Source organism: Hordeum vulgare, chromosome 3H (genome assembly GCF_904849725.1).
Source record: "Hordeum vulgare subsp. vulgare chromosome 3H, MorexV3_pseudomolecules_assembly, whole genome shotgun sequence".
Classification (NCBI taxonomy): domain Eukaryota; kingdom Viridiplantae; phylum Streptophyta; class Magnoliopsida; order Poales; family Poaceae; genus Hordeum; species Hordeum vulgare.
The window spans coordinates 494,240,640-494,254,593 of NC_058520.1; positions in this window are offsets into that span (position 1 = coordinate 494,240,640).

The window sequence follows — 13,954 nt, forward strand, 5'->3', positions numbered from 1 at the left end:
AAAGAGGATCAACTGGATGTTTGGGCTTGACATGGTACTACTAAGTCGTATACGCCCAAAATGTTTTATTCCTATGCCCACGGAACACATACCTTCAACCCTTTAGTGAATTGGATTTGGACAAGTTGTTGTACGCTCAAGATTAACGTGTTTTCTTGGATATTGATCATGGATAGACTTAACACCAAGGATATGGTGGAATGGAGACATTGGCACTTGGACGATGGTGTTAACTGCATGCTATGTCATACACAATTCAAGGAAGATAGAGATCATTTATTATTTTCCTGTTTGTTTAGTCAAAGGGTCTGGAATTATCTACAAGTGAATTAGGGAACAAGCAATGATATAGTAACTACAGCTTCAAATGCGAAGAGAGAGTTTGGAAAACCTTTTTCTTTGAGGTTGTTTTAACTGCTTGCTGGAATATTTGGCTAGTCAGAAATGCTAAAATATTAAGGAATGTTAATGCTAGGTTTGCTGCTTGGAAACCAGGTTTTGTAACACACATTACCCTTGTGACTCACATAATTAATCCTAGGCTAAAGGATGATCTTGTAAGGTGGGTTTCATAATTACAACCCTGATTCCTTTTCCCTTTTCTATAGGTTAGGTAGCTAGGTCTTTTTTCTTGCTATTATGGTTAACGAGGTAACCTTGGAAATATTATGTACCCTTAATTTATTACAATAATAATATATTAAAGGTTGTGGATCATTCCCCTATAGTATTTGGTCAAAACAAAGTTCAGTGTACGCCCCTACGGTCGTCGTCGCTTGCCCATTTTTTGCCGCTGCCACGTGAGCCACTCATGTGAGCTCCTTTTCCAGCAAAGCATCCATGGAGCACCCCACTGAATCAAGCCCACTCGGTCGCCTCTTGTGGTCTAGACCATGTGTAACCCTAGCGCCTAGTCCAAACGGTCGACGCAGGATGATCCAACGGCCTAGAGGGTGTAGGGTTTCATGTGGGGTTTTGAGGGGGTTTGAGAGGGTTTCAAGGGTTAGGGTTGAGCATAAGTAATCAAAAAATGAGAAACAAATATAAAACATGTGCGCAACATCGTTTTATGTGACTAAGTATCTAAGTTAGTAGAAAAAATAGAAACTTGGTCTACGGATATCTTCATGAAAAACCCTTCAACTAACTTAGCTACCACGATTGACCTTGGATGGTTTTGAACAGAAATGAACTATGATTTTGGGTTAAGCACGACATGTTTGTCCAAAAGATCCCATGTTGGGCATGAACCCTATATTTGCACACTAGATGTCTAGGTTTTTTTGCTCATTTAGAGAAGGTAAAAAAACTTTCTTGGAAATGTATTTGTTGACCCTAGCGTTGGAACATCAATACAAATCAAAGTACAAATTTGGAAGTCACCTCAAAATTGAAATCTAGATCAAGTTTTAAATGAGGCACATAGTTTTCCAAGTATGGTACATATCAAACTACAAATAACATTACATCAACCAGGGTGAGACTAGTAAAAAGTGAACTTTTCACTGTGACTTCCTCTTACCGCTCGATTTCTTTGTCCTCTTCTTAGGACACCTTTCTTTTATTCTAGATCACACAATTCACCAATGATTTTGGTTTTCTTCACTAGACTAGCTAGAATAGTTTTTATTTCTGCCAAAAAATCTTGAATAGCTTCAGTTCGCACACTTCTCTTTTTTCTACAACCATTAAGTCTTATCTTTTCCGTTGGCCAACAATATTTGATACGTCTCCAATGTATATATAATTTTTTGGTTGTTCCATGCTATTATGTTCATTTTAGAACACTTTTTATGAACTTATATACCAATTTATAATATTTTTGAGCACTAACCTATTGACCAAGTGCCCAGTGTCAGTTCTTGTTTTCTGCACGTTTTTTCAGTTTTCAGATTCTGGTACCAAACGAAGCCCAATTGACGTGAAACTTTTTGTAATTTTTTTCTGCACCAAAACAAGACCGTGGAGCATCGGATGAAGGCCGGGATGCGCATGAGGCCCCCACAATCCTTCAGGGCACGACCTGGGGGCACATACTGATGGCTTGTGGCCGCCTCGTGGCTCTCCCGACCCCGTTCTGTGTCTTATAAATTCCTATTTACCCTACAGCCTTCAAAGGAGATCCCGAAACACTTTTTACTCCGCCACAAATCGTCGTTCCGCCGGGAGACCATCTCGAGCTCCACTCTGGCAATTGGCGAGAGGGGGGTCGATCACGGAGGCCTTATTCATCAACCTTACTTCCCTCATGATGATGTGTGAGTAGTTCACCACACACATACGGGACCATAGTAGTACCTAGATGGCATCTCTCTCTCTCTCTCTTTGATCTTCAATACAATGATCATCGCATCTTCGCTCTAATCCATATGATGTAACTCTTTTCTATGGTTCATTTTTTGGGATCCGATGAATTGTGGGTATATATTCAGATTATTCATAATAAATATTTGAGTCCCCTCTAGTATACAATATGATTCTTATGTGCATGATTATGATAGCTTCGTAATTCTCTCTGATCTATTGAAATAGTTTGGCCAACTAGATTGATATTTGTTCAGTGAGAGAGGTGCATTCTAGTAGGTTCAACCTGGCGAGTTTCTATATCCCAATAACAAAAGGGGACAAGTTGTGTCTTTGTGGTGCTCCTACTAAGGGTAAAATGATGGGGTTTATTCATATTGGTTGAGTTTACTTTGTCTACGTCATGTCATCTTACTCCAAGCATTACTTCATTTGTCATGAACTTAATATGTAGAGAGGCAAGAATAGAAGCTCTCTTGAAGTGAAGTAATAGTAATAGGTGCAGGCAGGAGTCAGCCTATTTTTTTATGGACATGATGCCTATATTTACATGATCATTGATGTGAAAATCGCATAACTTTCGCTCTTCTATGGTCTATTCACAACATATTGCTAAAGCCTCCAATACCTTGCTGCCATTTATTTGCTTTTATTTTATTTTTCATTTTAAAATTATCTACAATTATCTACACACCTCATTCGCTTGCAAATAACGAGATCAAGGGGATTGACAACCCTCTTGCCCGCGTTGGGTGCAAGCTATTTGTTCTTTTGTGTGCAGCTCTTGAAGATGGTTGTGGCTGATATTCCTATTGGTTTGATAAACCTTGGTTTCATAACTAAGGTAAATACTTACCCACTTTGTTCTGCGATAACCCGTTCCTCTTCACGAAAAACCCAACGCAGACCATGAGTATCACGAAGGATTTCTAGCGCCCGTTGCGGGGGAATATCGTCACCAACTATCAAGTGAATCCACACAAAATTTCATTCACTTGTTCTTTTTTCTATTTTCTGATATATTTAGTTTGTCTCCTATAAAAAAATAAAAAATAAAATATTTATCTTTGCTTTCTTAGCTTGTCACTAGATTACATTTTCTCTTTCTAGTTTGAGTGATTTACGTCATGGCTACTTCCGGTACGGATATGCCTATACCTCCTTACTTTCGAGAGGGTTCCCCAATCTTAGACTTTAAGCAAGTAGGTGATGAGTCACTCAAGAAAGCTTCGGATATACTACTAACAATACAAGCTAGAGACAATCCTAAGAGTCATATCAATTTGCTTCTCACAAGCATTTATGTTGGATTGTCTCTTTCCCATAGACGTGTCTTGGACTCTATGTTTGAAAAAGATTTCCTTGGAAATAATGCTTTTGACACCTATGATAAGATGAAAAACGTATTTGGGTGACCCAAAATAGAAACCATTGAGCCGGCTATATTAGTGTGTGTCGGGACCCCGATCCTAAGTCATAGGAATCCAGCCGGTAACACATTGCATCTCTTTGCGGTCTCACGCACGGTTATCCCCACGGTTGCAGCCTTACCTTAGCCGGGACCGTTTGCGCCTTTTGACTCGCATATGCAATTGTGTCGCTAGCAATCCAGTGACAGAGAACCCAGATCGACATGTCTAGTCATAAACCAAAGCGGCAGTTCCGCACAGGGACAGGCATACATGACCTAGCAAAGCAGGTGTCGGTGACCAGCGAATGTAGACGAGTCGTAGTAAGCTATAGGGACTCCATTACATCGCGTGACATTTCCCCAAAGGGGACAGATACAGCAGCTAAGAAGGACACATGTCGGTCAACCAATGTGTCCGGAGCAGTAGCGAACTACCATGGCTCGTTGGATCACAAAGGGGCATTTCCCTGTAAGGAATGCTACTAAAGCCTACGGCTAGGTAATCGAACCCCATACATATCAGGTACGACACACGTACGCATGGCATACTGGTATGTATAGATACATCGATGGCATCACAACATAACCATAAACATACAAGCTTTATTTAAAAGGCTCGGAAGAGCCTCACACATAATATTACACAGTAGGGGTCTCACAACCCATCATAACAGTCATTCAAGTTACAAGCCAGCGGAAGTAGATAAACTGTCTGAGTACAGACAGATGAAGCTAGAAGGCACATGGACTGACTATACTATAGACCCATCCTAGGGCCTGATCGTAGCTGGGATACCAGCTACTCGTCGTCATCGATGTCTAGGAAGAACCCTCCATTAGGGTCATTAACAACCTCTGCAACAATATTAAGCAAACATGAGTACTGAGGTACTCAACAAGACTTTAAGATAACTATCTACTCATGCAATGTATCAATAAGGAATTATGGGGTTTCATGCGGAAAGCCAGCATTTGACTCGTGGCTAGACAACTTGGATTTTTAAATAATTTCTAACAACTTGATTTCTCGCACACGAGTCCACTAACACCACAACAATACTCCATCGTGGAATCACTCAGTCTCCATACGGAAATGCCGTCCACGACACTCACGCTTATCTTGACAATTTTATGAGTAGCCATTGAAGTTATCTATGAACAACATATGTCTCCAAGTACTCCATCTCCGCGGACGCGGCTATTCGAATAGATCATAACCCAACAGGGGTGTACTTCTTCACACACACTCTCGCCACTTATCGCCATGTGCACGTCATGCACCTCGGCAACCTTCAAGCAGAAGCCCGGCGAGGGAGTCGGTTACAACCGTTAACCACGCTAATACTTAGTCCAGGTCTATCGCCTATCTGAGGGTAACCCGCACGGAAGTCCGGCCGAGGTTTCCGCCACGGCCCCAAACGATGTGCGCAGGGTTCCCAAGCCCACCATCCGGGTGCCACGTGGTACACCGTGCCACTGCCTACCGCATCATAGCCCACCTCTAAGGTTAGCGCTATGCACGGCCTCCAGCATGACTATAAACACCAGAAACTATTTGCAACTCCTAGACCGAGTACTAGGCGATTAGTAAGTCGAGCAAGGTCATATTTCAGGGCCCAACATGTGGTAGTATCTCGTCTTGGATTACATACACGAAACTCAGTTCCTAAGGACGGTTCCAATGAAACAACCCGCCATGTACTCGTACATCGCCTTTCACCGGTACCTTTACCAAATCAGGTTCAACACACAACATTTACTTACTGAGCACATTCTCACAGTTCTGTTCAACTCCCACATGATAGACCATACACAACTCTAAGCATAGCATGCATAGCAGGATAAGGCACATCATGGCTCAAGCATCTACCAGGTATGCTAGGTTGCACGGTTCAGCTATTTACTGTGACAAAGAGAGGTCATGCAAAGGAAGTGGGTTCAACTAACGTGGCAAAAGCAATTGTGCATTTGATCCTAATGCAATAAGTAAGTGCAGGGGCGAGAACATGGGATTTATCGGGATGATCAAAATGGTTGCTTGCCTTGTTGCTCAGAGGAGGGACAATATCCGTCAGTCGGATATTCGGTGGAATCCGGAGGAGCGGAGCCTACCGAAAGAAATGACAACAATCAATATCAACCATATGCAACAAAATGATGCATGAGCATGGCATGAGGATGCAAGGTGGTATGCTAATGTAGCTATCACTTATTAAGTTTGAAGTTGATTTGAATCAGATTCAGATATTACTTCAAACGAGGTATTCTCGAATACCGTTTTAATTGATTCGACCTGATGCTCAGATCAACTTGTTTTTAACATGCATGGAATGATATGTTAAGTTGCTGGTTGTGATTGGACCATGTTTGCTCAAAGCATTTGAAATGGAATTCAAATGATTTTCAAATTCCAACTCCAAAACATTTATTAAATTTAACCTATTCATCATTTTACATGTTTGGTCCAGTAATATTTTCAAACATGTTTGGAAATGACATATTCAGATTCCTTGGATTTTTCTAATACGTTTTCATATATAAATTATTTTCATTGGAGTTACAAATTAATTTCTATGATTTTTAGAAGTTTTGGGCATTTTCTGGAATTCTTTTAAATCAGAAAATCCACTTATTGCGTCAGGCCCATGTCATCATGGCGTCAGCCGTCGGCTGACCTGATCAGGTCAAACCCGACAGGGGGGACCCACTGGTCAGTCTCACAGGGTTAACCGCCGCGCTGACCAGCCACTGATTGCGTTTGACTTAGCCCTGCGCCCACTGGTCACTGACTACTTAACGTTTTAAACATGGATTAGCAAGGCCATGTCATCCCCTGCCGAAGACTGACCGGCGGCTACAAAATCCGCGGCGGATCTTTGCCGGAGAGTCGCCAGAGATGGTTGTAGTGCTCGGGATCGAGAGCCGAGAGCACTGGGAGGATCCCCAGGCTCGGCCTCATCCAGTACTGGCCTCCGGAAGGGCTGGGAAGGACCGAAGGTTACCGGCAATGAGGTGAGGCGATGGCCGAAGCTCGGGCTCGTCGGTCCAGTGGCTAGGGGGCACGGAACCGAGGGGAAGAAGAGGGAAAATGAGCACAAGCTCACGGGGAGTGAAGTGGAAGGCTTAGACGGCTCGGGGAGGCGCTGTGGGCGACGAATCGAACGAAGCTCGCTGGCGGCCGAAGCTTGAAGACGACGGTGCCGTGGGCGTCGCAGGGCTCGGGGGACCTTCTGCTTCTGCAAGGATGACCAGCTCGTCGAGGCGGAGCGATTGGAGCACTTGGGGGGTCCTGTGGCTAGAGGGCTCGGCAGCTCGAGCTCGAGCTCCTGTCAATGGCGGCAGTGGGGATCAGAGCAACCGAGAGGAGAGGGGAGGAATGGGTCGCGGGAATGGATAGGGCCGTGCTCGGGGAGGTTATCCCGTCTTGCCAGCACACCCGGACGTCCAGGCAAGCAGGGAGCTGCGTGGAGGCGCCGGGCGTCGCGGCGGCCACCTCCTGCTCCTACTAGCGAGGAGGAAGACGACACGGGAGCTGGGCCTAGGCCAGGTAAGCGACATGTAGGTGTTTTGCCTTTTTTTCTTGTTTTGTTTTTCTCATTTACTAACTATTTTGATTTGCTATTTATTTCAGCTCCAAAATAGTTTATAAAAATATTTTGAACCCACCAGAATAATAGTTGGAATATTTCCAACCATTCCTGAAGTTTTCAACATTTTTGAAAACTTAAAGTTTTTGAATTCAAATTTAAACTTGAATCCAGTAGCTTTTGAATTTAAATAAAATGCCAGATGTATTGTGAAAATAGTTTTCTTCACTGATTATTTGCTTTCAAGATTTATCAGAAAAGTTGAACTTTTCTTGAGGCCATTTTGGGTTCGTTGATTTTAACAAGTTTGGAAATTCCTTTAAATTGAGAAGTGGCTAGGGTTTCTGAGTTTTGCTTCACCACTTGCTTTGATCTTGTTGCAACTTTCTTGGATGCAATGCAAAGAAGATATGAGCACAATGCTATACTTTGGTTAGGGTTCCAGGGATGTGACAACTCACCCCCACTCAAAACAATCTCGTCCCGAGATTTAGAAGTCGTCGGGAATAACGCGGGATACTCAAGTCGGAGACGATCCTCTCTTGCCCATGTTGCCTCCTTTTCAGAATGATTTGACCATTGAACTTTAAGAAACTTGACGTTTCGACGTCGAGTGGTATGCTCAGCTTGATCAAGAATACGCACGGGGTATTCTCGGTATGAAAGGTTATCTTGGAGATCAAGCGTTTCATGGTCCACTTCACGGATAGGATCCGAAAAGCAACGCGTGAGTTGAGAGACGTGGAAGACATCATGAACCTTGGAAAGATGCGGAGGAAGTTCCAATTGGTAGGCAGCTTCTCCTCGTTTAGCAAGAATGCGAAAAGGGCCAATGTAACAAGGAGCCAACTTTCCCTTGATACCGAATAGATGGGTACCCTTCAAAGGTGTAACCCGAAGGCAAGCCTTCTCGTCAACTTCAAAGGTCACAGCCTTATGATGACGATCATATTGGCTCTTTTGACAAGACTGGGCCATTTTCAACTTTTCACGAATAATGCGAACCTGCTCTTCTGCATCCTGGATCATATCCGGGCCAAAGAGTTGCCTCTCTCCGGTTTCTGACCAATTAAGAGGTGTTCGACATCTTCGTCCATAGAGAACTTCAAAAGGGGTGTTGCCCAAGCTTGATTGATAACTATTGTTATAAGCAAATTCGGCGAATGGAAGGCACTTCTCCCAATTCATACTGAACGATATAACACAAGCTCGGAGCATATCTTCTAGGATTTGATTCACTCTTTCTACTTGACCACTTGATTGAGGATGGAAAGCAGTGCTAAAAGATAAGTGAGTCCCCATGGCATTTTGAAAACTTTCCCAGGAGCGAGAGGTAAAGATACTCCCACGGTCTGAGTTAATATCCAAGGGAACACCATGAAGAGACACTATTCGAGAGAGATATAACTCTGCTAGGTGGCTAGCTGTTTTACTCTCACGATCTGGAAGAAAATGGGCTACTTTGGAGAGATGGTCAATGACCACAAAGATAGCATTATTTCCTTTCTTGGTCTTGGGAGATCCGGTAATGAAATCCATACTGACTTTATCCCATTTCCATTCAGGAATAGCTAAAGGTTGAAGGGTGCCAGCAGGCCTTTGATGTTCTGCCTTAACTCGACGACAAACGTCGCAGTTAGCAACGAACTCAACAATTTCTCTCTTCATCGTAGTCCACCAAAACCTCTGGCGTAGGTCCTGATACATCTTAGTACTACCGGGATGAATGGTGAGAGGAGAATCATGAGCTTCCTTAAGGATTAACTGCCTTAGATGTGGATTCTTAGGAACCACTAGACGATTCTGGAAGAACACAACACCTTGATCATTCATGGAGAATTCATTAGCGTTTCCGCTAATAATATTCTCCTTGATCCGTGATATACCCTTATCACGCTTCTGCCTAGCTATAATTTGATCCTTAAGGGTAGGCTTCGCCACCAGGGTAGAAAGGAATCCTTGAGGAACAATATGGAGATTTAACTTCCGAAATTCCTCATAGAGATGTGGTTGACCTCGTTGTAGCATCAAGTTGTTACAATAAGATTTATGACTTAGTGCATCAGCCATAACATTGGCCTTCCCCGGGGTGTAAGTTATCCCTAAGTCGTAATCCGAGATCAACTCAACCCACCGTCTTTGCCTAAGATTCAAATCCGGCTGGGTGAAGATATATTTCAGACTTTGGTGATCAGTGAATATTTCACAACGATTACCAAGAAGGTAATGTCGCCAGGTTTTTAGTCCATGGACTACAGCTGCAAGCTCAAGATCATGTGTGGGATAATTATCCTCATGTGGACGCAACTGTCAGGATGCGTATGCAATCACATGACGATCTTGCATGAGAATGCAACCTAATCCTTGTCGCGAGGCGTCGCAATAGATAACAAAGTCCTTAGAAAAATCTGGTGATAGCATCACAGGTGCGGAAGTTAGGCATCTTTTCAGTTCCTGAAAACTATGCTCACACTGTGGTGTCCACTCGAAATTTTTATCTTTCTTGAGGAGTTCAGTTAGAGGCTTTGCAACCTTGGAGAAATTCTCGACAAAGCGGCGACAATAGCTCGCTAGACCAAGAAAACTCCTAACTTGCTTAACCGATTCAGGTTGAGTCCAATCAAGGACAACTTGAACTCTCTCGGGATTGACAACAATACCCTTACCAGAGATTACGTGACCTAGATAGGTCACTTCTGGTAACCCAAATTCACATTTTGAAAACTTGGCACAAAGGCGATGCTCTCGAAGTTTCATCAATACCAGCCTTAGATGCTCGGCATGTTCTTGTTCGTTCTTCAAGTAGATGAGAATATCATCGAGGTATACCACGACGAATTTATCTAAATACTCCATGAAGATTGAATTCATCAAGCGAGAGAAGGTGGCTGGGGCATTGATTAAACCGAAGGACATGACGGTGTACTCGTATTGACCATAATGAGTAACAAAAGCCTACTTTGGAATGTCCCCGTTCTTGATCTTGATTTGATGGTATCCCAACCTCAAATCCATTTTGGAGAAGACTGAGGATCCAGCGAGATGATCATACAGGTCGTTGATCCTGGGGTGCGGATACTTGTTCTTTACGGTGACCAGATTAACTGGTCGGTAATCTACAACCACCCGATCCGTTCTGTATTTCTTCTTGACGAAGAGGACGGGACAAGCCCAAGGAGAAGAGCTAGGACGAATGAAACCTTTATTCAAGGCCTCATCTAGTTGCTTCTTAAGTTCGGCTAGCTCCAGGGGTGCCATCTTATATGGTCTTCTGGCTATTGGAACAGTTCCCGGAACAAGATCTATCACGAACTCTACATCTTTGTCAGGTGGAATTCCTGGCAGTTCCTCTGGAAAAACATCCGGAAAGTCACGGACTACTAGAATGTCTTCAAGTTCCGGAAGAGGGTTCGCATTGAGGGAATAGAGTTGGCATTTGGCAACTCGAGTAGAGACATTGACTATCTTACCTGAGGGATGGTTAGCTGAATATTTTTGGAATGAGTATCAATATTGGCATAGTGAGCTGACATCCAGTCCATACCCAATATGATATTAATATCCGAAGATTTCAGGGCTATCAATGACGCTAGAAAAACTAGCATGTCTACTAGAATTTCATTGCCATAGGTTATCCTAGAGGATTGCCACTTACTACCAGGAGTTTGGACAACCAATGGAATTGGCATATCACAGAAAGACATGTTATGCAACTGTGCATAACTTTCTGAAATGAAGAAATGAGAAGACCGAGTGTCAAAAAGAACAGACGCTGGGTGATGATTAACAAGAAGCGTACCCAGTATGACGTCGGGATCCTCGGCAACTTCTTCTGCTGAGACATAGTTCACACGACCACGTGCAGGAGTTGGCTTCACATAGAAAGCTTTGCCCAACTTGCCTTGCCCGACGGACTTTCCGGGTTGCTTGGCACCCACATTCTAAGGACACTCACGGGCATAGTACCTGGTTCTCCACACTTGTAACATATCACTTGGTTGGCACGTGGTGCAGCATTGCTAGCTGGACCACCATAGGTTTTTGCTGGAGGGTTGGTCTGATTCGTCTGAGGCGCCACATAGGATGGCCTTAGAGTGTATCTTGGCGGCAGAGAACTGTTTGGAACCCACAGCCTGCGTTTTAGAAACGCGGAACCAGATGACGAGCCAAAATCACGGGAGTGCTTCTTTGTGGCTTCGTAGTCGGTATGACCAGTCTCGGCACTGATCGCCTTGTTGACCAGGGCTTGGAAGCTTGTACATTTGTGGAGGCCCAAATCATGACGCAGCTCAGGGCTCAGACCCTTACGGAATCTTGCTTGCTTCTTGGCATCTGTAGACACCTCCTTTGTTGCATAGCGGGCGAGGTAACCGAACTCGCGGCTATAGGCATCCACGGTCAACTTTCCTTGGGTGAATGCACACACCTCTTCTCTCTTTCTGTCCATCAGGCCCTCTGGAATATGGTGCAGACGAAAGGCTGCACTAAAGTCTGCCCATGTGGCTGCTGGTTCGGTAGGACGCATAGCTTCAAAGTTCTCCCACCACAGATTGGCGGGTCCTTCCAGAAAATACGCCGCAAAGGTCACCTTGTCGGCCTCAGAAACATTCGCAGAGCGAATCTTACGTGAAATGTTGCACAGCCAATCATCAGCGTCGAGGGGATCGACGGAGTGATGGAACTTTGGAGGATTCAGCTTCACAAAGTCATTGAGGGACACTGCAGCATTTCCAGGCTGACGAGCCGTATTTTGCTCAATACGCTCTAACAGTCGGTTGGTCTCCCTTTTGTTTCTCTCTGCATCGAGCATAACTTCCGCCAGAGAGGGCGGGTGAGGCAGGTCTTCCTGCGACGCTTGACTACCCTCGCCTTGCTCATGAGCAGGGGCACGGTTCAACCTGGTGAACACCATCCTGACAAACAAACTCACAGCTTAGACCAATATCATCATCAATACTAGCTATGGATTAAGAATGCACTGAACACACGAAATGCGGAAATGAATATCCGAACAACATGGTAACAAGCAACTGCTAGATATACACCATGGTTCATACACACCCTTACATAGTTTAGTACAACCTTAACCGAAGAGCAAACTACTGAAATTATGAAACTACTCATCAGAGGCTTACAAGCTTCCTATACATTATTTATCTATGCCCTCGAAATTCATTTCACGTCACAAGCATACTACACAAGTCACACAGGACTGTGAAAGTACAACTACTACCATACTATCGTTCCACTCATGGTTCAGGCATCCGCATAGAACATCTCATAAAGATTGCCTCCATGGTCTGGAAGCTCAACCTGCGGATTAGGAAATACTCTGGCCTGAGATCCCTGGGATCCATAAGGACACGGATGTGGCCTTGGTCCCTGGACTGGTGGTAGTAGGGGTCCCCGAAGAGGGGTGACTCCTCCTATAGCGGGCCAGTCAACATGAGCCGGAAGATGGGTTCTAACAGGGTTCAGCATCTCCATATCTCCATACCCTGTCTGGACTACCGGTGCCAGCTGTGTCAAAGCCGTCCACAGACGGGCACGTGTAGCATAAAGCTCCATGCGGAGGGCACGAGCATCCCTGTCTCTTTTCTCTAGCATCTCAGCAGTGGACTGCAGTAGCGGATCCTCCATAGAGGAATCAAAGTAGACCCCGCTGAGATATCCCTCTTCACCTGACTGAGAGGCAGGAACATAGCAGAACTCTGAATTTTGCAGCAGTGCATGTCTCGCCCTCATAATGGTCAGCATTGAATAGGCATCATCTTGTACTGCCATGTCAACAGTGACTCCCAATCCATAAGACCAATGGATTGGCTCCTCAGCTCCAGGGTAGTCTAGAAATACCCTAACATTGCAGATATACTGGCTCTGGTTGAAGTCTCGGTACTGTTCCTCCACTGTGTACTCTGGGTACCAACGGTAACCGCACACCGACATCACCCTGACCAGCATGGCTGTATGACCCGGCACATCAATGCACCTGGTCAGACGAACCACCTAACGAGAAGGACGGCCAGGCATCTGAAAATAGAGAGTAATGCAAAAGCATCAGAGTTCTGAATGCAAAAATTGGGCAGCATAACAGCTTTAATTGCTCAAAACAATTTTGAGACAACCTGAAAATAGAATAGCGTAACCACTCAACTATCAAGTTCAATTCTCTGATCATCAAACTTACTTCCTTTTCCTAGGGATAAAAGAAACCCAAAATATCTCTCCGCCCGTAGCCTTATAATCTACCGATCAGAAACACGAGCCTAGAAGAACATGAGTAACCTAGTCCTTAATTCCCGCAGAAAAGACGAGGATGACCAGAATAGAATAACTTGAGAAGAGAACAAGAGTCTTACGTTCCCTTCCACAAACAATTCCCTTATATATAACTAAAGCAATTCTAGACTCAACTTCGACAAGTTTGGCTTAGTAGTCCTACAGTCAGCCAGGCTGTGATACCAACGCTGTCGGGACCCCGATCCTAAGTCATAGGAATCCAGCCTGTAACACATCGCATCTCTTTGCGGTCTCACGCACGGTTATCCCCACGACTACAGCCTTACGTTAGCCGGGACCGTTTGCGCCTTTTGACTCGCGTATGCAATTGTGTCGCTAGCAATCTAGTGACAGAGAACCCGGATCGACATGT